The 26,366-nt window shown below is 35.5% G+C and overlaps 1 long non-coding RNA gene across 1 annotated transcript in view; it reads left to right on the forward strand.

The window, feature by feature from the left end:
• Window positions 1–26,082, forward strand: part of LOC137253848 (uncharacterized) — a 41,181-nt gene extending 15,099 nt beyond the window's left edge. The window contains exons 2-5 of the long non-coding RNA XR_010953902.1: window positions 9,503–9,553; window positions 19,301–19,463; window positions 19,576–19,654; window positions 25,983–26,082. This is a non-coding gene — a long non-coding RNA (uncharacterized lncRNA). The remainder of the gene's footprint in view (window positions 1–9,502; window positions 9,554–19,300; window positions 19,464–19,575; window positions 19,655–25,982) is intronic.
• The last annotated feature ends 284 nt before the right edge of the window (window positions 26,083–26,366 follow it).

Consider the following 26,366-nt stretch of genomic DNA (forward strand, 5'->3'; position numbering starts at 1 on the left):
TCGTGGGAAGCGTCGACTGTTGGAATAAGTGTGCGAGCGATAAGGGAATAAGCTACATGGCGCACGTTTTCAACTTGTTGAAGTCTTTTGTCATTCCACAACAATGGATAATGACAAGGATAATGCCACCAATAAAACGTGGAAAAGTAGCTAACGAAGTACCGAATACGTGGAAAACCGTCCTGCTTTCTGATTTTACTGCAAATATTTGCTTTGCTGCACCCAGCCTGTATAACACTACCACAGCGCTAAACATCATAAACACCCAGATAAATTACAGATTATACCAGCCAGAACCCTGTTACCGGACGGTTCTCGTGGCATTTGACCTATCAAAAGTTAACCACGGGACACTACTCCAAGACATAGAAGGTTCACCCCTTCCCGCTTGATTCAAATGATGGACCGCAAATTATCTTAATAGTCGGTAAGCGTCGGTTCAAATTAGGAAAAAAATTTAACAGGGGGTGCCACACACAGGATGTTTAATTGCTACATAACAAAGCTGCCTTCCCCACCAGAAGGAGTTACTATCATTTCCTGTGCTGACCACTGCACGCTTATGGCAACATGATTTAAATACCTATCTACCCAGTCTTTCTGGTTTCTTCACCCCACGCGGCCAGTTACTACCACCGACCAAATCCGCGGACACTTTGTTCACGACGTCAAAAGAAACAGATGGCTCAAATATTGGACGTCCACGTCGATGGCATTACGCTACCGACTCAGTCAGTTGCCCAAGGACATCCAGCAAAAAACTATTTGATTTTGCCCTGCTTCCAAGCCGGATAAGGGCTATGATGAGGTGGCCGCACCTATTGAATCGGCCGAAGCACTGTTAACACAACAACACAATCACGCCAGAATTACTATCCCGTTTTAAATAAAATTTGACACACAGGTAGGCAACAGTCTGGATGTATTACATAAAGTTTTTTTTGAAAAATAGGAAGAGGTCCATAGCTCCCTGATAATGATTACTTCTTGGTTACATACTTGGGTCATATAAATCGAAGTCTAACAGTTTTTTGGAAAATTAGACAGTGCCTCTGCCACTTTTACCACATAGGGAACAGTTTTTTTTACCCGTATAACTCTGAAACTAGTTGACCAGGATCAATAATATGTGGTATCATACTTATATGAGGCCCGAGACAGAGGTCATATACTTACATATATAAAGATTGAAGTCTATATGAAATGGAAATGTGAGCAGTGTTTCCAGATCATTTCGAGACTAATACAGGATAGTCTCAGGGCTGATTTGATTTCCGGATCATATCCGCACTATTTCGTGACCAATTCGAGACTAAAAAAAATACTTCACACGATTTACCTCCGAAGAGACTTAGGCCGAGATTCTCTCTCTTTTGCGTCATGCTCCTTTTAGTTTTCCCTACAAATTATCGGGACGGGACCTACATATTTTATGCCGACTACGAACGACATCTGCAACGCAGACGAATTTTAGCTGAAAAGTTTTTCATTGCAGAAATACATTCGGAGTGCTTGCGAGGGCCGGCCCCGATAAAAAAAAAACTTTTTTCTAATTGAAAATACTTGTTTCTTAGGAGGCGGAACACGCTACCACCAAACCACGTTGGCCGCAAATTCGAGACTATCTTCCTTTCATTTAGGTATTTACAAAAAAATTTCGAGACTATTTCCTGACCACTTTGATACCATCTTGAGATTGTTTTCGGGATATTTTATGGCCTATTTCGGGACCATTTTGGGATTGTTTAAAACATCGTGTATTCTTCCGGACCCTCTCAGATGATTCTCCCACTATTTCGATATTGCTTTTTGGAGATTTGCGGGATGTATTTTGGGTTAATTAAAGACCAACAGCACTTTTTCGGAACCATTGGTTTTCTAAATTATTTGGAACTATTTTAAGGATCATTTAGGGAGGATGCCTAACTTTTCCGCATCTGATTGCGACCCCCTAATGCAACTCTGCAACTCGATACTCGATTGTAACTTATAGCCACCCACACAATCACCGTCACACGCATGCATGCATGTACATGCACGTGTACGTGTGTTTTTTGTCAGCACTCATGCACATGCATGTCGGCGTTTATGTGTGGGTGACTTTCCCCTCCAAACGGAGGATTTTTTCGGGCCAACGGTTTTTGCCGGCGATACAACCGACCTCCTGGATTTCAACAGCCATCCTGTACACATCTGCCGTCAGCGATCTCTGCCGTATTATTGCGTTTATTCAGGTAATATTGTAACCTTTATATTTCTTAGCTCTACCTAATAAAGCCTATATATTATAACGAGAAATCTCATCTTATCTTATTTTCTCCTCCAAAATACAATCCGTTCATTGAGATCGACCCGGTGCGCCCATCTCTCGCAAGGATCAGATGCACCCCGGCCAAACATTTGGTCCTTCGAGCCAGTAATATTTTAGGATTAATTCATATTTGTTTTGAAATCATTTTATTACCAATTCTGGATCATCTCGGAGCTATTTTTGATATCAGTTTGCGACTACGTAGAGATTATGTAGGAGGTATTTCGGCCTAAAATCTCTTCGGAGGTTATCGCGGCTTGTATTTATTTATTTCGAAACTGTTTTCGGTATAGTTTTAACACTTATATTACTGTTTCGGGAATGTTGCCTAGTTTTTTAATTTTAAGTCTTTTCGAGACCAATACTACAACCGGTCTTATTTATAGATCGAGTTCCAAGCAATTCTGGACTTTTATTTAAACGAAAAAGTAGGTATTAACTATATTTGCGATTACTTATTTGCTTCTTTTTATTATCCTCATACACACATACGTATGTATATGTATATAAATATTTTTGGAATTGAGGTATTTTGTGTGCGTTTAATTACGTACATTCACCTGCCTTTTTCGTTTTTAGATTTTCCGAAAATACCTAAAAATCGCCTTTCCATTGCATATACATTTGTCGCATTGAGACTATCTTATTTATACTTTAAAACTTTTAGACTGTTGTTCTATAAATATACAACAGTGTGAGCAACTTAAAAGTGTCAGCATGACTCGACTGTGTGCAATGTAAATTGTACACTGCTGTGGTCATATATTTGATTCGCAATCAGGTTAAGAAATTTGAATGAATATGTAGAGGATGTAAAAATTTTTCAATATCAGTAGAGATGCCTAACGGTTTAGACGGTGTAGGCCTAGCACAACAGAGCATATCAGTCATCGAAAATTAGATGATATTTATTAGGGAGTTAATTACTAGGATCCCAACCTTCTGAACAAGTTTTGCATGTCTCAAAATTTATTTAAATGGGATACAAAAGGGAATTTCAAAATTATATTAATTCTTTGATATACCATTTCGACCATTGAATCAAATAAATACCCAATCTTGGCACGAAATTTTGCTGGGAAGATAAGAATGAAAGTTAAGAGAAACCGCGAAAAAAGAATAGCCGGGACATTGGCATTTTGGCATTTTTATACAAAGGATTGTTTATCGAGAAATATTATAACAAAAATACTTAATTTGTAGTTATTTTTGGTGATTTAAGAAATTTCGGTATTGCGTTAAAAATGTAACGAGACTGCATGCCCTAAGACCTCATGTACAAATCAGCGTTGCCATTTGCTCAAATTTTTTGTCTCCCAACCGTATCCTAACAAAAATATATCAAATCTTTTAATTTTGTTTATTACAACGGTTTGCCATTAATCGGACAGGATCCTTAAAAATACATTGACTGCTTATCGACTGGACTGGACTGTACTGGAGTGGAATATCAATCTATCCTCATTGCCAGTGCAAAAACCCATATCACAAAAAATTTTTCAAAAGCGATATCACGATTTGTTTCAAAAACACTCGGAAATTTTTTCATAAGCGCACTATCCATGCTCAAAATGTTTTGAATTGAGGCACAGATAAGGCGTTTGAGTTCCGATATAGAACGTTTTTGAATAAAACTTCAAGGTAGGACGTTCTTCAAAAGCTTTATGAGATAGGATGTTTTCGAAACAGCCGAGATAAAGTGATATTCCATTGTTTATATTAGTAATTTTTTTAAGCTTGGGTCAATTATTTTTCGTATTCTTTTTCATATGCATAACCCAAATGAAACAATTTTTCACTAAGCTTTTAAAAAATTAACGCAGAAATATATTTAACTAACATGAAATCCAAAAAATTGTAACCGATCATAGTTTCATTGGAAGCCTAATCAAAGTTTTAGAGTATTACATTTTTTGCACAGTTCAAAAAAACCCAACAGAACACAATGAAGGGATTTTTTACCAAGCTATTAAAAAAGAAATAGCACAAAAAGCAAAGTCTCAAAATTAAAAAAAAATTCGATTCCCCCAATTAGCTTGAAGAAAAAAGAAAATTATAGGTGAAAGGGGAGGTTGACCTGGCCTGGAGAGGCCACATTGTTCAATCTGTTAAAAATGTATCCATTTGAGATTTTTTGTATATTTGTATTCTCCCTTCTGAAATGCATCCACAAATTGATAAGATTGGAACAAATGGCAGCCCTGGTATCAAATCACCTATAAAAACAAATAAATATGATGCCTGCTTTTAGGCGCCCAAATTTTTTATTCGCACAGTGAGTAGTGAACATATCGTTAGCTTAATGTGAAAATGTGCTATCACTTTTTGAAAAATTGTATTTTAATGCAGTTTTAAAATTGAATTCAAAATACATCGATCATAAAAAAAATATTTTTATTTTTCATTCTTACGTGCTGTGGGCAATGATGTGTAAATGTGCTAAGTCGTCAGCTGTTAAAAAGAATGTGCTAAGTCAACACATGCTTTGTTGTTGTTGTATTAACGATAAAGACATTACCCGAAGGCTTTGGGGAGTGTTGCCGATGTTGATGGTCCTTTGCCGGATATACATAGATCCGGTACATCCCGGTAACAAAGGTACTAGCCCGACCATCTCGGGAACGATTTATATGACCACAATAAACCTTCTAGGCAATCCCGCCCTCCCCATCCCCTAGTTTCATGAGGAACTTGGGGTCGGCAGAGCCTCGGCTGTCAATGAAACAGGATTCGCCACGGTTAGGTGAGGTTGACAATTGGGTTGGAGAAACTATATATTGCGCTGGCAACCCCTTGAGAGGGTTGCGAACAGAGCCCCTTGAAATTGAATTCACCCAATTGAGACATGCCTTTGGTGTTTGATAAATGCTTTGCGCTGACCATAATCTACTTCAATTCTTACAGGTCGATATCTACATGCTTTCTTACAGACTAGTTAAAAATAGAAAACAATTCAAGCTTAAACTTATATAAGTTGTTATCTATATATTAATATGCTAACAAAATTTCCATACAATCAATTGACAGGCTGTTTCGCATACTTAGCATACGTAAAATCATATAAAAGTTATACGAATCGATTCGTATGGATCGGCCGCAGTGCATAGGCCTATTTTTGTTAACAAATAAAAAGTTTTTTGTAAATTCGAACAATTCATACAAATATCGAAATTCATTTTCGTGCACAAGCGCGCCATCTTAGGGAACAATTATCTAAGTGTTCTAATGCGAATTTCAAAGACCTAAACCTTTATGTATCCCCATTGTTGCCACTTACCTATAATAGCCTCTACCAAAATCCAAAAAAATTGTTCCAAAATAATTTGTAGCGTACCAAAAAATCTTAAATGGAATGAATTTTTGACCGGCGCATTTTTTGTTGCAAATTTCACTTACACGTAAATACATGTCTTTATTTAACAGATTCTTTCTAATTTATTTATAATTAATGGCAAATCTGCCCGAAAATGTTTTTGCATTTGCAGATTTAATCCTCATTTTAGATAAAGTACGTCTTATACTGAACAAAAAAAAAAGTTACAAAAATAATAGTAAATTTTTTATATTGCCTTTTATGCTAATTTATTTTATTTCTTATTCTATTTTATTATTTATTCTCTTATTTCAAATTGGTTTATTATTATTTAAATGCAACTGGACTGAATCAGAAAGTTTCACGTTGTATATTAAACGAAACAAAAAAACGTCCCAAAAACGTTTTTGATTTTTTAGGTCAATGCGGCAACCGGCATTATAGCGGCCGTATTGCCTAGGCAGTATATTACCCACTATCTATATATTAATTCGCTAACAAAATTTCCATACAAACAATTGACAGGCGGTTTCGCATAGTTAGCATACGTAAAATCATATAAAAGTGATTTGAATCGATTCGTATAGATCAGCCGCAGTGCATAGGCCTATTTTTTTTTAACAAATATTACTCTATTTGTTTATAATTAATAGAAAAAATTTTTTGTCAATCCAACAATCCCTCCAAATATGGATATTTACTTTCTTGCACAAAAGCGCGCCATCTTTGGACAAATTATGTAAGTGCTCTAAGACACAAACCTACATAAGCGTACGCGCTACGCGGTGAAAGATTAAAACATGGTTTCCCATTGTTGCCACTTACCTATAATAGCCTCTACCAAAATTCTAAAATATTGTTCCAAAATAATTTGTAGCGTACCAAAAAGCTTAAATAGAATTTATTTTTGACCGGCCCATTTTTTGTGGCAAATTTCACTTACACGTAAATACATAAGTCTTTATTTAACAGATTATTTGTTTTTATTTTATTTGTTTTCAAAAAAACATGAAATCGCAAATAATGAGTTAACTTTAGTTGAAACTAACTAATTTATTTATAACAATTAATGGCAAATTTGCCCGAAAATGTTTTTGCATTTGCAGACTTAATCCTCATTTTAGATAAAGTACGTCTTATACTGAACGAAAAAAAAAAGTTACAAAAATATAACATTAAATTTTTTATATTGCCTTTTATGCTAATTTATTTTAGTTCTTATTTTATTTTATTATATATTCTCTTATTTCAAATTGGCTTATTATTATTTAACTGCAACTTGACTGAATCGGAAAACTTCACATTGTATATTAAACGAAACAAAAAAACGTCCCAAAAATGTCTTTGATTTTAGGTCAAAACGGCAATCGGAATCATAGCGTGCATAGTCAGTATATTACCTACTATATTTATTATTTGGCTAACTTTGTTGGATTATATATCCATTAATCGGATGCTTAGATCCCATAACCTTAATTTGTTTATGTCGCTTAAAGTTATGAAATCAATTTTATTTTAGTAAATATGTTTGCGTGAATAATTTCAATGTTTTTGTTTGTTTTTCTTTTCTTTCTAATTTATTCTGCTTTGTTATATCTTAGTATTATATTGTTCACAGACGATATTTTATGGTAGATATGGTCATATATATTCATGAAATGGAGTGTTTACAAATTTAATACAAATTAATTACGTACATAGATCGCAATGGGAATCCCAACATTATCCGAGCATTAGAATCTTCATATTTCCACAATGATCACATTACGGAAAAAAGTATAAGTGCACTTATTGCGTTTTTATATGGAACTGTTTGTTCACTTCACTTAATTTTTTCGTAATTTAAGTACTTTATTTTTTTTTTTTTTTCTTTAATTAAACATTTTTTTAGTAAACTCTGCCTTCTTTCTCATTACATAATTTTTTATATTTTTATTTTTTTTTTATGAAGGTATCCTCTATTCTACTCGAAATTTTTGTTTTGTGTCACACTTACATATTAGATATGTATTTATACAAAATTAAACCGGTGGCGTGAAATAGGCTAAATTCCTTTTACAAATTTCTTCGTTTTTAACTAAAAGTACATGTTTTTTGAATTATGACACTACTGAGGTAAATGGGCGATATATGTATATGGGTGATGTAGGCCTACTGGGAAACCGAGCACCCAAAACTAACTTCGGTAGCGCGCCAACGGGGACCTTCTGGGTGGTGTGGAAAAACATATTTTTCAAATCAATTTCAAGTAATTTCACCATAATTCTGTGTCAATTTCATTTGATTTTACATAATTTTTATATTTTTGTTTAAGGAGCTCCATGCCAAAGCGTTATAATTACATGTGAAAAGTTTGTAGAAAATTTAAGAAAATACAATCAAAAAGTACAAAGTCACTGAGTTGAAAAAAATACACGTTGGTCGAATTTCGACCACGGGCGATACTAGTTAAAATTAATAACAATACTGAATCGATTTGCTAGATGTATAGTCCTAGTTATAGGTCCATTCATAGCATAATTCGTTTTATGAGTTATTTCGATAAATAATCTATTATACCGAAGATCGCGCAGTGGAATATATGGAATGAACAAATTAGATAAATCAGAGCAATTCGTGTTAAAGTTTATTACATTATAGGCAAACATGAGTGAGATAAAAGTTTTTCTGTCATGCAAAGCCAGACGACCAACCAATTTGTGCATGCTGGCTGCTGGTATATGATGGGAGGCCGTCTGGCCAGTGAAGCATACGTAAAGCAATTTTTGTAAAAAATGTTTGAACTTTCTCAATTTTATAGGAGTTAGATTCATCGAAAGTATTCCATATTATTGAGCAATATTCAAGACCACTTCTGACCAAGGATATATAAAGTGCCTTCAACGTCATAGGGTCCTTAAAGTCACTGGTATTACGTCTACTGAGCCCAACCATTGCAACAAGTTTTGAAACAATGGAGTCAATGTGACTAGAAAAAGAGATTTTTCAGTCAAAAATTACACCCATGTCTTCTCTCTTGACAACTATTAAGAGATTTAGCATTTAGTTTGTAGATAAAGTATGTGGCAGTTGTCTTTGTGGAATGAGACAAAACACAGTATTTGTTTGAATTTAAAAATAAATTATTGTCTGCCCACCATCCGGCAAAAGAGTCCAGATCAGAACCGTTAGAAATAGTTAGAAATAGTATATAGTTTTAGTGTTATATTTCAATCACTAACGGGGAGGAGTGATGGGGAAACATATTGAGTAAAAAGTACTAAGTCAGGAGAAAAAATTTGTTTTGAGTGTGGAAATTGTGCTAAGTCATAAAATAGCTGCTGCATACATGATTCTTATTTATCTTTTTCAAAGCTTCTACGCTCAAAATTATTGCAACTAAGGTATCCTCATTCCAAGGTTTGGAAAAAAGGTTATTTAAAAAATTATTCATTTTTTTTTTCGTCTCCTGTAAAATTCGTAAAAAAAGACTTACCACGTTTTCACATTAAGCTAACGATATGTATTACTTCCAAAACTGAATGGCAATATAATTTAAATGGAAATGTGTATTCAAGTAAATGTTCATATAACATATTCGGAAACGGGAAAAATATCATCCCTGTTGTCCAATTTGTGAAATTGAAAATAAAAAATTATTATAAGACAAATAAATGATTCTTAAAATGGTATGGTACGTGCTTGCTTTTATTACGTGGGCTATACATCAGCAAGGTATATCGAACCTTCCCTAAAACTTAAAGTTTTAGAGACATTCGGCCTTTGTATGGGATTGCTTCCAAAATAACTCTTAATCCGTTTTAAATGGGAGCCTTCCCGATCTCAATTTTCTTTGTACTCGTCTTCACCCAATAACTTCTTTTTCATATATTTTTCAGAAAAAAGATGTTCGCACTATGGTATTTGTCCTTTGCATTTGATGAAATACGGTAAGTTAATAATTGAGTTATTATAAAAGCATGCAATTAAGAAAAAAGAGATGACATGCTACATCTAGATCTTGACAGTAGATGTCGACATGCATTTTTGAATGACAATAGCTTTAAAATTGAGAATGGAATGAATATCTAAAGTGACCTTTAAACAATAAGAAGTCATAATGCATGTCATTTAATAACATTATCTTAAAATTACCAGTTGGCCAGTCTCATATTTATTGTTTCAGTAAAAATGGTTTTCGGTCGTTTAACGCGATACGGGCCCTGGACTTTGAAATACGTAATATATATGACCCGGTCTATGAAAAGGTGGCTTATGACTAAAAAAAAACAGCTGTTAACAGCTGTTTCTCGCAAAAAAACAGCTGTTAACAGATATTTCTCGCAATTTATTTTTTGGGTTATAAGCCACCTTTTCATAGACCGGGTCACATATAGATTATACAAATTTATCGTCACCGTAACAAATTAAACAGTAACTTAAAATAAGGTGGGTTTTGAGTTGGCTCTCCTGAGCTTACGATATGAACATTTCTGTAGGATACCTTGATTATGGAAATTTTATTATATGGAGCTAGTTTCCTATAACATTTTCTAAATAGAAAATATGTAGGTTTAAAGCAGGGTTGCGCGTTTACAACATTTTTTGGATTGTTTACACTTTCATTGTAAACAATTGTTAATAATGTAAACATTTGTAAACATTTACCAGCATATGTAATTTCAACTTATATTGTAAACTGTCAAATCAAACAGATCGATTTGAAGGACCAAAAAGTTACTTTTTATTTATTATAAAATGAAAATTGACTAAAACAATGAAGAATCGGACAGTTAAAATGAATAAAAAATATTAACAATACTAAATATTAAAGCGTTTTTTTTAATTTTTTTACAAGCTTGGAAAACGGTTGAAAAATAGTGAAAATCCATAAGCAGTAGTAGATTGTTTCTGACTCATAAAAAAAGCAAAAAAAATAATTTTTTACAATTGTTTACAAAAATGAATTGTTTACGTAAACAATTAACTTGTAAACAATTACATTGTTTACATGTAAACAATTGCTATAAACAATGTAAACAGTTTACAGGCCCAACCCTGGTTTAAAGTTTTGAAGATATAAAACGGAAAACTATAATCCATATACATATGTACGTATGTACATATAAAGCTCAGAAATGGTCAAACAAGACCTAAAAAATTTAAAGCTAATGTTGGTGGGTTTTTGACATAACTTTTTAAAAAAAATCAGTTCACCTTCATCATATCTTTATTATGAAAATTACTAGCTGACCTTGGCAAACTTCCTTTTGCCCAAAATTTTAGTTAGAAATTTGTGATTGCTAATAACTTAGGTTATAGATTTATATAAAAGAATAAAGTTAGGCTGCGTAACTCTGTGCGGTGTTGAGTTATTGAGTTGATACCGAGCCTGCCCCAAATTCCAATTTTAAAATTCCATCGCCAAAAATTTCTAAAACAAAATCAAGTGCGCAGAAAAGCATGCAATATTTATTACCATGCCATGTGATCGATAGCAAATACCACCTAAGTAATAGAAGTTAGGCTTATTGCTTATGACTACATGGTACTAAATGCTGCATACTTTTCTGTGCGCTTAATTTTCTTTTAGAGATTTTTGGCGATGGAATTTTAGCTTAGCGAAAGTTGGAATTTGGGGGCTGGTGTCACTGAAGTTAACACACTGTTTCGTTATACCGCGGTGCAATGACGCCACTAACAGCAGTACCGCTACAGACTCATCTTCGACATAACATCAATTATCAACACTTCAACTCAATGCCGCCAGTAACGCCAATAACTCTCCTGTGCTAATCTAATTAGTACTTAGTACTGGTATTATGATCGGGCGACATCTGTAATTCGGTAATCGAAAGTTGTTGTTAGTCAAAACTTCAACACAATGCCGCCAATAACATTGCTGTGACGCCACCTACTAATAAATAGAGTTATGAGGGGGCGACATCTGTCATTCGGTAGTCGAAAGTTTCTGCTAGTCATATAATGCCACCTACGAATATTTTAGCATGAGCGGGCGACATCTGTAATCGAGAGATGCTGCTATTCAACACTGTGCGTAATAAGCGAGTATGGGATTCCGTGGAAAGAAATTTTTCTCATATAAAATAGCTAGCATATGGTTAATCCCATACCCGCGAAGTAATGGCATGAAATATTGCTTGATAGCGTGTTTTGAACCTTCTTGTTCTTCTAGTCACCCAGCGGTATAAAAAATACTCTACGAATGCCCTTATCAACAGCTTTCTTTTGATATCCATATTGTATAAACACATTCTAGTGGTACCCGGGCCCACGTTTTGGTCTCAAGACTCTAGCCACCCAGCGGTATGAAATATAGCCTATTCGGGTACCTAGATAATATACCTACAATATTTTATAAAAGTCGGTCCAGTAGTTTTCAACTTTTAAGCATCTGAACATACACTCACCACGATTCATTTATATATATATATAGATTAGTTAATAATGGAAAATTAAAATGGCTCTTTCATAGCCCCAAATAGTAGTTACAGCATTTTGACGTAACTTTCGATAGTCTGTTTGACAAAAATCAGGATATACATTTAGTTAATTCTGAATTTAGACCATGATAACACTATAGAGACATCGTATGTGATAAATCCGCTCAGACTCAACGTGGTCGGTATCATTGTAGTCCAAAGTAAATTCCAAATAGTAATTTTCCAAACATCTTTGGTAGTTATGATTGTAGGTAGATTTAAAATGAAAAGGCGCGAGTAAATTCATAATTGTTTGAAAAAGTTTTTCCCAGACATTATGGGTTCAGTTAAAAAATGAGGACCACGAAGACTAAAATATTCCGAAAAGTTGATATAGTCTAGGTTGTATTACCCGCAAGGACGGAAAAGGAATGTAACTTAATAGCGTTTTCTTTTCTGAAAACAAGTGTTACCATCATGCTGCACGCTTAGATTTTGAACTAGGACGCTTGACGCTCTGAACAAATACTAAATGTAATGGTAATAGGAATAAGGAATACATAAACTTACGAGAGGAGAGGAGAGAAGGACCAACGAGGCGACGCCACTAATTTTTATACTCAGTTGAGCAGAGCTCACAGAGTATATTAAGTTTGATTGGATAACGGTTGGTTTTATATATATAAAGGAATCGAGATAGATATAGACTTCCATATATCAAAATAATCAGGATCTAAAAAAAATTTGATTGAGCCATGTCCGTCCGTCCGTCCGTCCGTCCGTTAACACGATAACTTGAGTAAATTTTGAGGTATCTTTAAAATGAACGATATCGGACTATAACCACGCCCACTTTTTCGATATCGAAAATTTCGAAAAACCGAAAAATTGCGATAATTCATTACAAAAGACAGATAAAGCGACGAAACTTGGTAGATGAGTTGAACTTATGACGCAGAATAGAAAATTAGTAAAACTTTGGACAACGGGCGTGGCACCGCCCACTTTTAAAAGAAGGTAATTTAAACGTTTTGCAAGCTGTAATTTGGCAGTCGTTGAAGATATCATGATGAAATTTAGCAGGAACGTTACTCCTATTACTATATGTACGCTGAATAAAAATTAGCAAAATGGGAGAAGGACCACGCCCACTTAAAAAAAAATTTTTTTAAAGTAAAATTTTAGCAAAAAATTTAATATCTTTACAGTATATAAGTAAATTATATCAACATTCAACTCCAGTAATGATATAGTGCAACAAAATACAAAAATAAAAGAAAATTTCAAAATGGGCGTGGCCCCGCCCTTTTTCATTTAATTTGTCTAGGATACTTTTAACGCCATAAGTCGAACAAAAATTAACCAATCCTTTTGAAATTAGGTAGGGGCATAGATCTTATGACGCTAACTCTTTTTTGTGAAAATGGGCGAAATCGGTTGATACCACGCCCAGTTTTTATACACAGTCGTCCGTCTGTCCTTCCGCATGGCCGTTAACACGATAACTTGAGCAAAAATCGACATATCTTTAATGAACTTAATTCACGTGCTTACTTGAACTCACTTTATCTTGGTATGAAAAATGAACGAAATCCGACTATGACCACGCCCACTTTTTCGATATCGAAAATTACGAAAAATGAAAAAAATGCCATAATTCTATACCAAATACGAAAACAGGGATGAAACATGGTAAGGCAATTGGATTGTTTTATTGATGCGAGATATAACTTTAGAAAAAACTTTATAAAATGGTTGTGACACCTACCATATTAAGTAAAAGAAAATGAAAAAGTTCTGCAGGGCGTAATAAAAAACCCTTGAAATCTTGGCAGGTATTACATATATAAATAAATTAGCGGTATACAACAGATGATGTTCTGGGTCACCCTGGTCCACATTTTGGTCGATATCTGGAAAACGCCTTCACATATACAACTACCACCACTCCCTTTTAAAACTCTCATTAATACTTTTAATTTGATACCCATATCGTACAAACTCATTCTAGAGTCACCCCTGGTCCACCTTTATGGCGATATCTCGAAAAGGCGTCCACCTATAGAACTAAGGCCCACTCCCTTTTAAAATACTCATTAACTCCTTTCGTTTGATACCCATATTGCAAAAACGAATTCTAGAGTCATCCCTGGCCCACCTTTATGGCGATATCTCGAAACGGCGTCCACCTATGGAACTAAGGATTACTCCCTTTTAAAATACTCATTAACACCTTTCTTTTGATACCCATATTGTAAAAAGAAATTCTAGAGTCACCCCTGGTCCACCTTTATGGCGATATTTCGAAAATGCGACCACCTATACAACAACCACCACTCCCTTTTAAAACCCTCATTAATACCTTTAATTTGATACCCATATCGTACAAACACATTCTAGAGTCACCCCTGGTCCACCTTTATGGCGATATTTCGAAACGGCGTCCACCTATAGAACTAAGGCCCACTCCCTTTTAAAATACTCATTAACACCTTTCATCTGATACCCATATCGTCCAAACATATTCTAGAGTCACCCCTGGTCCACCTTTATTGCGATACCTCGAAAAGGCGTCCACCTATAGAACTAAGGCCCACTCCCTTTTAAAATACTCATTAACTCCTTTCGTTTGATACCCATATTGTACAAACAAATTCTAGAGACACCCCTGGTCCACCTTTATGGCGATATTTCGAAAATGCGACCACCTATACAACAACCACCACTCCCTTTTAAAACCCTCAATACCTTTAATTTGATACCCATATCGTACAAACGAATTCTAGAGTCACCCCTGGCCCACCTTTATAGCGATATCTCGAAACGGCGTCCACCTATGGAACTAAGGATTACTCCCTTTTAAAATACTCATTAACACCTTTCTTTTGATACCCATATTGTACAAACAAATACAAGAGTCACCCCTGGTCCACCTTTATGGCGATATTTCCAAAATGCGACCACCTATACAACAACCACCACTCCCTTTTAAAACCCTCATTAATACCTTTAATTTGATACCCATATCATACAAACACATTCTAGAGTCACCCCTGGTCCACCTTTATGGCGATATTTCGAAACGGCGTCCACCTATAGATCTAAGGCCAACTCCCTTTTAAAATACTCATTAACACCTTTCGTTTGATGCCCATATTGTACAAACAAATTCTAGGGTCACCCCTGGTCCACCTTTATGGCGATATCTCGAAACGGCGTCCACCTATGGGACTAAGGATTACTCCCTTTTAAAATACTTATTAGCACCTTTCATTTGATACCCATATCGTACAAACGCATTCTATAGTCACCCCTGGTCCACCTTTATGGCGATATCTCGAATAGGCGACCACCTATACAACAACCACCACTCGCTTTTAAAACCCTCATTAATACATTTAATTTGATACCCATATCGTACAAACACATTCTAGAGTCAACCCTGGTCCACCTTTATGGCGATATTTCGAAACGGCATCCACCTATAGAACTAAGGCCCACTCCCTTTTAAAATACTCATTAACTCCATTCGTTTGATGCCCATATTGTACAAACAAATTCTAGGGTCACCCCTGTTCCACCTTTGTGGCGATATCTCGAAACGGCGTCCACCTATGGAACTAAGGATTACTCTCTTTTAAAATTCTCATTAACACCTTTAATTTGATACCCATATCGTACAAACGCATTCTAGAGTCAACCCTGATCCACCTTTATGGCTAAATCCCTAAATGGCGTCCACCTATAGAACTATGGCCCACTCCCTCATAAAATACTCTTTAATGCCTTTCATTTGATACACATGTCATACAAACACATTCCAGGGTTTCCTTCGGTTCATTTTCCTACATGGTTATTTTCCCTTATGTTGTCACCATAGCTCTCAACTGAGTATGTAATGTTCGGTTACACCCGAACTTAACCTTCCTTACTTGTTTTCTATGGTTTTTGAACTTGTACAGTAGAATCGCGAAAAAGTTAACTCTCGCGAGGAAGTTAATCGCTCGGCTAAGTTGACCGAGCTTGAGCGTCCACGTCCCGCTCTAAAAAGCGCTGTAAAACATGTATGGCTTAAATCTTAAATCTGTATCAACATAAAGCTATAATAGAAAATTTGTCGATTTGTAAAATCGGATTGCAAATTGTTGAGTCGTCCAGAGTGTAGATTCATTCAATCATTTCAAAACAACTGGGTGAACGGATTTGGATGCAATTTTGCAATATGCAGGTCAGAAGTACACTTTGCTTTCTTCCTCCTCGAAACACAAGAATTCTGTTAAATTCCTCTGCCCAACACAAGAATTCTGTTAGTAACCAGAAAAATCGAACTGCTTCACTCAGAAATTCCCTGGGTGGGTCCAACACCGATTTGGAGACCAAATTAATATCCGCGGAAAACACTTTTACCACAATTTTTCTTGTGGGCACAACAAAACCATCAAAATTACAACAACCACATGAAAATTTTAAATTTTGTTTGCCAATATCTCCGAAAAGAAACAAAATTTCCGCTTTCGGATTCGTGATCCTGGGTCCAAAGCGAGTCTTTTGACACTTTTCCCGATATTTTCGGACGAGTTTTAGCAGTTGTACTTAGTTAACTTTTCTGAGCTCATCAATTTTTTCAAATCCAACCGTTTGTTTGGCGATAAAAGTAAGTGCGGGTATTCCCCTATTTCTGTGTTATTGTCAAAGGTGGGTGGTTTTGACGTCAGCATTGACGATATTGAAAATTGGAACGACTATCAATTTTCGGAAGATGACGAATATTGCAAATTGTCCGATAATGATAACGAAGAATCAGCTATCGAGCAAGATATGCAACAACAGAAAGTGAGTTTTTCGGAAGCAATTGGATGCATCAATACCTTGGTAAAGTGGTATGAGAACAATAATGATGCAAATCAGATATCAGATCTTATTAATATGCGGGGGTGAAAATTTTCAAAAGCTATTACGCAAAAGAAAAAAACAAACAAGTCTCGAATGCTTCTTTAGAACAGCTTTTACAAATTAATATGTACATACATATCGACGTGCCATATGAAAAGTAACATTTTCAAAATTTTTTTCGTAGGATTTCTTTGTAAAAATATTTGAAAGTGTTACTTTTCGTAAGGCACATTGTAAAATAAATTAATAGGTATGTTCGCTGTACTTGTACAAATGAAATCGAAGAATATGGCTCTGTAATAATTAAAACTAAGTAATTTAAATAAATTCAATGTGTTATATCCAAAAATCTATGTTTCTTGCTGTACTTTTTCAAATTTAAAAACCGCTTGGAAAAGTAAATAATTCGGAAAAGTAAAATACCCTTAGGATATTTTGGTTAACTTTTTCGCGATTCTACTTTACTCTTCCTGCAAATTACCGTAGTAAACAATGCAAAAAACCCCTGAGCAATAACATTTCCCCCTTTGAGAATTCTTTTCAGTTGCTTATTGGGTTATGTATGGGTGCATTGCATCAATGCATGTATATGCATATGGGTGTAAACGGATGTGAATATCTGGTATATACTTAACAACAAAATTAAAGCATAGTTTTAGGCGATTCCCAAATAATGAAGCAAATCTACACCAATTTGAACTTGCAAGTGGGAAGGTACTAGGGCTGATAATTTTTTTTTTATAATCCCGAGATATCTGAAGATGAATATATAAAGCTAATGTGGCTTCGAGGAGTAGAAAATAAACGAATATACTTTTTAGGGGGGTCATATAAAGTAATAGACAAACTAAGCCTTGACAAATGCGAGGTTGCAAAGGTAGGCTATCAAAAAAATTACGTGAAAAATTACGATGGAAGCGTAAACACCATGTTGTACAGTGGAGTAGAATTTATGGGTAGATGGTTGTGGCTCTACTCAAATAAAGACACATTTGAATGTCTCATATCTACATATCTTTATACAAGCATTCATTTTGATATCCCTTAGGAAATTGGATTGGTCAAAGTTTCGTCCACGGCGATACTAGTACGTATATGTAATACAGTAGACGCTCACAAATTAGAACCATTTTGTTTTTAGGGTGATTCTAATTTCTGAAAAATTCGAATTCCTGGATGTGTTTTTATTTGTATAAAACCTTAAAAATTAAGTCAATTTGCATTAAAAAACTACATTGAAATTTTGTCTTATTCAATTTTATTCATAAAAACGAGAAAACATAAATAACAATCCAGTACAATACATATCACATGTTTTTTTTATTAAATATACATATATGTATACATTCGCTAAATCAAAAAAGGATCAAAAAAATAAAAACTCCAATTACAATAAATATATTTTTTTTTTTCATTAAAAATACATAAAAGATCGATAGAAACACATTAAAAAGGCCAAAAATGAAAGAAAAACTTCATAACTAACATTCAGCGATGCGCAATGATTTTTTGTTAGCCTCATGATAGGTATTAGAAACAGCGTTTAAACATTATGCTTTATTCGAGTTTATATAGCTGATTGCAAATGGCACCACATCAAGTTCTACGGCTAACCGCTTCCCTTGAACACCTTTGTCAAGCTTTCCCAAGATCTGAACTTTGGTTTCCAAGGACAAAGTATTTTTCTTACATTTATTTGGCATTTCAGCGAATTACTTTTAAACAAAAAATGCCAAAACTCGTGCACGCGAGTTAAGAAAAATAAAAGACCGCGAGATGTGAATATAATATGTCTTTATTCAATGACATCAAAAACTTAATCTAACTTATTTAACAATTATTCGCTTATTTATAATATTTCCTAAACAAACATTTCTGACCGCTTTCTACTTGTTTGTTGGTAGTCTAACTATCACACCACTTTACGGTTCGGTGTGTTCTCGTTTATCAGGTGATCCTCGGTTTTACAAAGTCGTTGTTGTTAATCCTAGTACGGTGATTGCTTTACAATTTACAATCATCAGGCGACTTTACGGTTTTACCATAATTGTTGTTGCACATTTTGTTTTCTTCTTTTTGATAAACAATTGCTGTTGCATATTTTGTTTACGTCTTATTTATAAACAATCTTGTTATGTTATGTATATGCTTTGCTTTATGAATTTTTATATGTATATATGTATGTACGTACGTTTATAAATAACAATATATTTTAGTTAATTCAATAAGTAAGTAGATAAATATGTAAGGACATAAAAAGAAAGGTTTGTTAGTGGAGTATGTGATAAGTATTTAATAGTTATGTATGTTTGTATGTGCTTATGTTTATATGCATTGCATAATTTTCGATTCTAATTTCAGATCGTGTAATGTATTGAAAAAGTTGATTCTAATTTCTGGACATTCTAATTACTAAAGGTTCTAATTTGTGAGCGACTACTGTAATTCGACGTTGAATCATTATCCAGGATTTCAAATAGGACAGGAAGAGAATGTGCGGCAATATCCGACAAGGGAGAAAAATGTAGGCTATTTTGAATTATGCGGCTGCTCAGTTTGTTGGGGTTGTCTATTCTCGATCAGCTACATATATATATACTAAGATTGAAGTTGAAATAAATGTCAAATTATTTCAGCTACCTTAAACAAAGCAACAAAAGCTGTCTTCGCCTTCAGTGGAATCTATAACAAAACAAGGGGCTATCTCCCAAAATGGTACATAAACTAGATTATTAATACTGTTGTGAAGCCAATAGTTGCTTGGTTTGATTTGGGAACCAAAAATTAAGTTTTTTTTAAGATGGGTTCCCGAGCATCAGGGACATGAAGGCAATGAACAGGCAAACTACCTAGCCAAGCAGGGTGCTTCAGCAGTACTTGCCCAGAGCCTTTATTTGAACCCACAAAGGCACACACTAGGGAAACAGATCAGTTCAGAGGACCCTGGATTAAAGGCAAAGAGCAAATGCAAGACAAATTGTTTATACTTCCAGCAATGAGAGTAACAGGCAAACTCATACATCTAAACAGAGAGAACCTACAAACTTTCACGGGGTACTACACGGTACACTGTAGTCTACGATATCACCTAAGTAAGTTAAATCTATCCGATAAACCAATCTGTCGCTTTTGGAAGCTGGAGGATGAATTGCCGGTTCACATTTTCTGCGAATGCGTAGCTCTGCCAAGGCAGAACCTCTCAGCTCTAGGTGGCGTGACTCTTAATCCCTTCGTGATATTAAGTAAAAAGCCTGAAGAGGTACTTAAATACATTAAAAGCCTCCACAGACAGGGAAAGGCTGAAAGGTCAAGCACAATAGGTCTAAATAAAGGTCGCAAGCATCGAGGCCTAATAATACGAGTAGAAAAATGTTCAATTCCATTCGGATACAAAAGTCGGTCTAAAACGTGTTAAAGATAAATTCGCTCGAAATAATGGTTATTATTATCAAAACTCAATTGAATTTTCATACATTTAAAAGATTATAAAAGAATTAAAAACAGATCTTAATTATTCTTTTCAAATATTCTTTCAAAATTTTTCACACATTCGTTCTCATATTTATCAAAAAGGTAAATTAGTACTCAATCATAAGACAATTAATTACCTAATGATATTCATACATCCGCATGAATAAATTTTACACAATATTTATAATAAGAACTCTGTAAACACAATTGCAAACAATTGTCTAAATATTATTTATGTACATACATATGTACATATGTGAGTATGTATGTCGTAACTGTGCCTACTAGGGATGTTATGAAAATGATTTAAATGATCCGGATGTAGAAGCCGGATTTAATTAGCTTGATTTATTCAAGTCGGAATCAATATTGTAGTCGAGATATTTAAAAAGTATCCAAGTCCTTTACTACATAATACATAATTAGAAATTGAGGCTATCAACCGTGTTGTGGTTGCGAAGACGCAAATGACTCGAACCCATATTTTCCGCTTTTTTATACTCAGCGTGCTTTGCACACAGAGTATATTAACTTTGATTGGATAACGGTTGGTTGTACAGGTATAAAGGAATCGAGATAGATATAGACTTCCATATATCAAAATCATCAGTGTCGAATTATTTATTTGATTAAGCCCTGTCCGTCCGTCCGTTAACACGACAACTTGAGTAAATATTATTATTTATTAATAAAATCGAGCTTATATGGACCCAGAGTAGATTGGTATTGAAAATGAGCGAAATCGGATGATAACCACGCCCACTTTTTATTTATATAACATTTTGGAAAACACAAAAAATCTGATTATTTTGTAAATAATACACCTAGAATGTTGAGAAAAATTAGCATATCGTAATGAAATTTTGTACACATATTTTCCTTATAGCAGTAAATAATTCTAGTAGAAATTGACGGGATCGGTTAAAGGCCGCGGCAACTTAGATATAAAACAAGTTTAAAAGGGTCGTAAACTAGAATAATAAGATATAACTTAGCAAAAAATTGTTTTGAATCAATGATATTACACTTATCAAAATTTATTGTAAGAGGAAATGGGTAGACATTTTTTTAAACAGGCGGTGTACAGTGGAAGCTCACGCTGAGTATATAATGTTCGGTTACACCAGAACTTAGACACCTTTACTTGTTTCAGTCTGGAGTGAGCGGAAGTTATGGCTCGGGTGCTTATGCCGCTGATGTCCCTGCCGTATATTCGAGAGGTCGTCGCTTCGCTGAATCTGAATTCAGAATCAGATTTTTCATTTTGGTTCTTGTCCTCGAGTTAATCTTACATGAAACTACGAAAATCACGATTTCCGACTGAAAACTAATTTTAGTCAAATATCTCTTTATACAGTTTGAAACCACAGTCATTTCCCTCACATTAATTTTTCCCGATATTTAACTGTGAGCCGTGCTTTTTTTACATGTATATACATTACATTTGTGGGTAAAAAAAAGCTTATCATCACTTAGATAATGTTTGGGCCTCCTAGCAGCAATTATTGAAGACTAGCAACAGTGGTTAAATAACTCTCTACAAAACGGGTTGTGCTTAATAGCGGAAACGCATACCTCTGTTGCTCATAGTGTATAGCCTATAGCTGAATCAGTTGCGATGGATAGCTGAGACACACTATAACCAATTGCTATCCTCTGCTTGAGAAGGAAGCTACGTTCTTTCTTATCCTAACATGGCCATTAGGACCTCGCAATTAGTCCACAGCAAGTTCGTTGTCCTAATCTCATATTCGTCAATTTTCCTCAGAAGATAACCCAGCTGTAGTGGTACGAAGGTTTCCACCTCGCTAAAGTCTACTTTGGAACCTTTCCTCACAAATACATTCCCTTCAATATCGATATGCCCACAGACACAGCAAAGGCAGGCATTAATTAAGATTTCTTATGGACGGCAGCAACGCTCGATACCTCTGCACGATATCCGACTATATCACGTTGGATTTTAATGCCTGGCTGTTCGACAAAGATTTTTACATTTGTGTGCGAGACCATACTGTCCTGTAGTAGTCTGGCTGCTCTCCCTATGGCATAGACCTCCGCCTGGATGGAACTGCATGAGTTCCAACCCTTCGGTACGGTTGATATATCTGCAGAAGCTTTGAGTATATTCCATCTCCAATTGCCTTTTCTATTTTTCAGTCATCTATGTAGATTTCAATGCCCCTACGTCTGTCAATGCCTTCCTACCATTCCTCCATAGACGCCTTTGCACCTTACCAACCCTGCGTTGAAAGTCTCCAGTTCCTCCCGAAAGCTATCTTGCAGTTGTAGTATAGTGTCAGAGTTATTTTTGATCTCGCCTCAATGTTCTTTTTTAGGCCTAATTTGGGGTCGAGAATCATGTCAAGATATTTGGCTTCACAAAAGAGATTTAACGTTGTGCCGTTTAGCCTTATTAAGTTAAAGAAGGGAATTTTTGTTGTTCTTGTGAAAAGGACAGGTTTTGTTTTTGTTGGACTTACAGCCAGCCCGTTTTGCCCTGCCCATAACGAAATGCCACAAGGTACCGTTTTCATGAGCTCAATAATCGTTAGCAAGTTACCTGTGATCAGAATCACTAAGTCTTTGGCGTATGCGACTAGCCCCGTTCTTTCTGCCCTGAATATTTCTAGAATTTCATAAGGTGCCAAAATCCAGAAAAGGCGATAGCACGTCGTCCTGGTATCTATTTTACATACTAAGCCAGCTCCTAAAGTTGCGTTGAAAACCCTAATTCTGACCATAGATTCGATACATGCAACTATAGGGTCTTGGGTTCCAAAGTTGTTGCAGACACCCTCAATGTCGAGGAAGCTTGCCAAGGTATATTCTGCAGTTCAGGGATGTCGTTGACTAACTCGTGAAGGTCAATAAATCTCTCCAGAGTTTTAAGGATAAAGGAGGAAAGTATTATTGGTCTGTAGCCTTTAGCTTCCGAGTGGTTTAGTTTGCTTTCTTCAGGAATGAATATCTAAAGTCTTCTCTCGGCAAACGAAAATCAGATGAATCGGCTCGGGGAGTTTTCGAGGGAAAAGTTTTTCTAAAGATTTACATCAACATAAACCAGCGAATTGAAACGCAATGATGTAATGTAAATGAAAGATGATGATCCGGCTAAGAAAATTTGTTTATCGTAACCCTCCTATGGAAGCAGAGAAAGAGGGTGGCCCCCACTCTGCTGGAAGGGGCAGGTGGAAAACGATTTAAATTCCCTTAGTGTGACCAATTGGTGCCAGTTTTCTCAGCGAAGAATCGACTGGCGCGCTTTTTTGGACGGCCATAACCGTTTAAACGGTTAAGCACCAGTTAAGTAAGTCTCCAAACCAAATTTGACGAAGAATGACGGAAAATCGTTCAAATATACACACATACATACATATACATATGTACACATAGAATCGATGATACATGCAAATTAAGAAAACAATGACGTCGATCATTGCCGGTTCTCTTATCGTTATTTTATTTTGATTTTTTTTATAAAATGTGTAACTATCGTCGTTATCTAATTCTTGAACGTTTTCGCTTTTAGCAATTTTGCAAAAAAAAGATCGTTGTTGGTGTGCTCGATTGCTTATTATCATCAGAAAATAACTTTTACACATGATATCAATTTGTTTATTAAAATATGTTTATATTTGTATATTTATTTATTTATTTATTCCGTTGCAAACTATTTATTCGATCAACTGTGGTTGTGAGTGATTGCAATTGATTTGCATTGTTGTTGGAACTATCTGCAAACGCAAACTTTTGTATTAAAAGTTTGTATGCATGTAAACAATAAACGGGAAAAGGGTGTGAATCATCACAAGGCGTGGCTTTATTTCAATTTCGTTCATTCAAATACGACTACACGTCGTGAATTGAACGTTTGCACCGTATTTAGATAGGTTGAGTTGAAGCCACTGTGACGTCATCTATGTATCACTACTTTGGATATGATTTCGACAGGTCACTTGTCATTCACTTGTCGTCAGACGGACGTAGCTATTCTACAAGAGTTAGCCCGTTGAGCTCCTAATTCCCTACAACCTGCCACTGCCGATACAAATAAACGCGTTCGCTCAAACTTATCCGCAATATAGTTGCCTGGTATACTGGTATATGAGTATAAGTTCGATTCGATGGTAAACGAAGTTAATAACTTCCAGATCATCTTCGACCGCACCCCAATCGAGCCTTGATTGCCTTAAATACTCTCACCGCAGTAACACTAGTATCCTTAATCCATGCGCGGTTCCAGGGGGGGGGACTTTTTTGTATTGACTGTAATGAAGTATATAATACAAATCTACATAGTAGTTTCTTATCACACAACGGATTTTTACTAATTTTTAATTTTTCTTGCTTTTTACGTTATTATTACATATATTTAAAAAAAGTCCCCCCCCTTCTCCCCCCCCCCCCCCCCGGTAACGTAAAAGCAACGTAAAAAGCAAGAAAAATTAAAAATTAGTAAAAATCCGTTGTGTGATAAGAAACTACTATGTAGATTTGTATTATATACTTCATTACAGTCAATACAAAAAAGTCCCCCCCCCCCTGGGACCTCGCATGCCTTAATCGCAGCTATTTCTAATTGGAAACAATTTCAGTGCTCGGGCAGTGTTAAATTGCATCAAGCCCGTGGCAGAAAACCCTAGCACCAACCTACCCTTCCAACTTCGATCTATCCGCGAACAAATTACTTGGTCTACTCTCTCATTAGGGACATTCGTCCTATTCTTCCGCGAAGGAGTCATGATGTTGAAACCAGCATGGGTAGCAGTTATCGCCACACAACTGTCTGGGTTAAAGTCGATGTTAGTCAAAGTGCCGAAGTTGTCAAAGTCAGAGATCCCATAGCACATATCACAAAGCGTGATCAACCCCCTGTATATTTTACCAGGATTGCCAGATCGTTTGTTTAGGCAACCATTCTAAAGCCATTGGCTTCGAAGTACACCAAAACACCCTTTCGACGTACCTCGAAAACTCTTATCAAAATTGTGCTCCGCCCACGGCGCTGTTGCAATTATATTGCTCAGAAGTTCATTAATGAATTCAACAGAGGTTTTTCCGCTCTAAAGGCAGGACATAATTACACGCGGCTTCGATGTCTCGAGAGGCGCTCAGATGAGCTGTTTTTTCGAGCTATTTTCTTGCAATAGACATGCTGCGATGCCGATAGTATCCTGCAGCATGTGGAATAGGTTCTAGAAAGCTTCTAGTATTTGCCGAGAGGACGGGGTTATTTTATAAGATAGGTCCTGATATCTAATAGAATTTTTCAATTAGGTCGTTGAGCAAACTTCCTGTAATGGATTCATTCAGGCTATGTGAGAGTCTTACGTACTAGCCGGTTCAACCTTACCTATGCATAGATTTTCCCAGTTTATTTTCTGGTTGTCTTGATCAACTTTATTTCGTTTAAGTATGTAATTATGTTTTATAATTGAAGTAATTGTCTTTATACATAATTCACCTTTATTACCATTATAATTTCCCTTATTTCATTGATTTAATTGATTATTAAATTGAATTTCTTGTCTTAATTTCATTCTTTCTTTTTTACTTTTTATTTCTTTAGAAAGCATTTCGGTAGGTTTTTCGATAATTTAAAATTAAAAGGTGGCAAAAAAGCGATTGATAATAAGCCACAACTGCCTCAGCAGCCACAGCAGCCACAGCAACAACAGACAAAACCACAAATTCAACCAAAACCAGAGGCAACGAAAAAAATAACAGAAAGCAAACCTCAGCCTCAACCCAAAGCTGTTACACCAGAAGTTAAGCCCTCTGCCAGAGCTCCAGTAGTAGCACTAACTTCTCCAAAGCCGCCAGAGGAAAAACAACCACCACCAACACCACCATCCACACCAACTAGAAGCCCAACAACATCGATACGAACGAAACCAGTACCAAGTACCACAACTAGGAAAGAAGATATTCTTACGGATGCCTTGGATAAGAA

The sequence above is a fragment of the Eurosta solidaginis genome, chromosome 5, assembly GCF_040869045.1.
Source record: "Eurosta solidaginis isolate ZX-2024a chromosome 5, ASM4086904v1, whole genome shotgun sequence".
Lineage (NCBI taxonomy): Eukaryota > Metazoa > Arthropoda > Insecta > Diptera > Tephritidae > Eurosta > Eurosta solidaginis.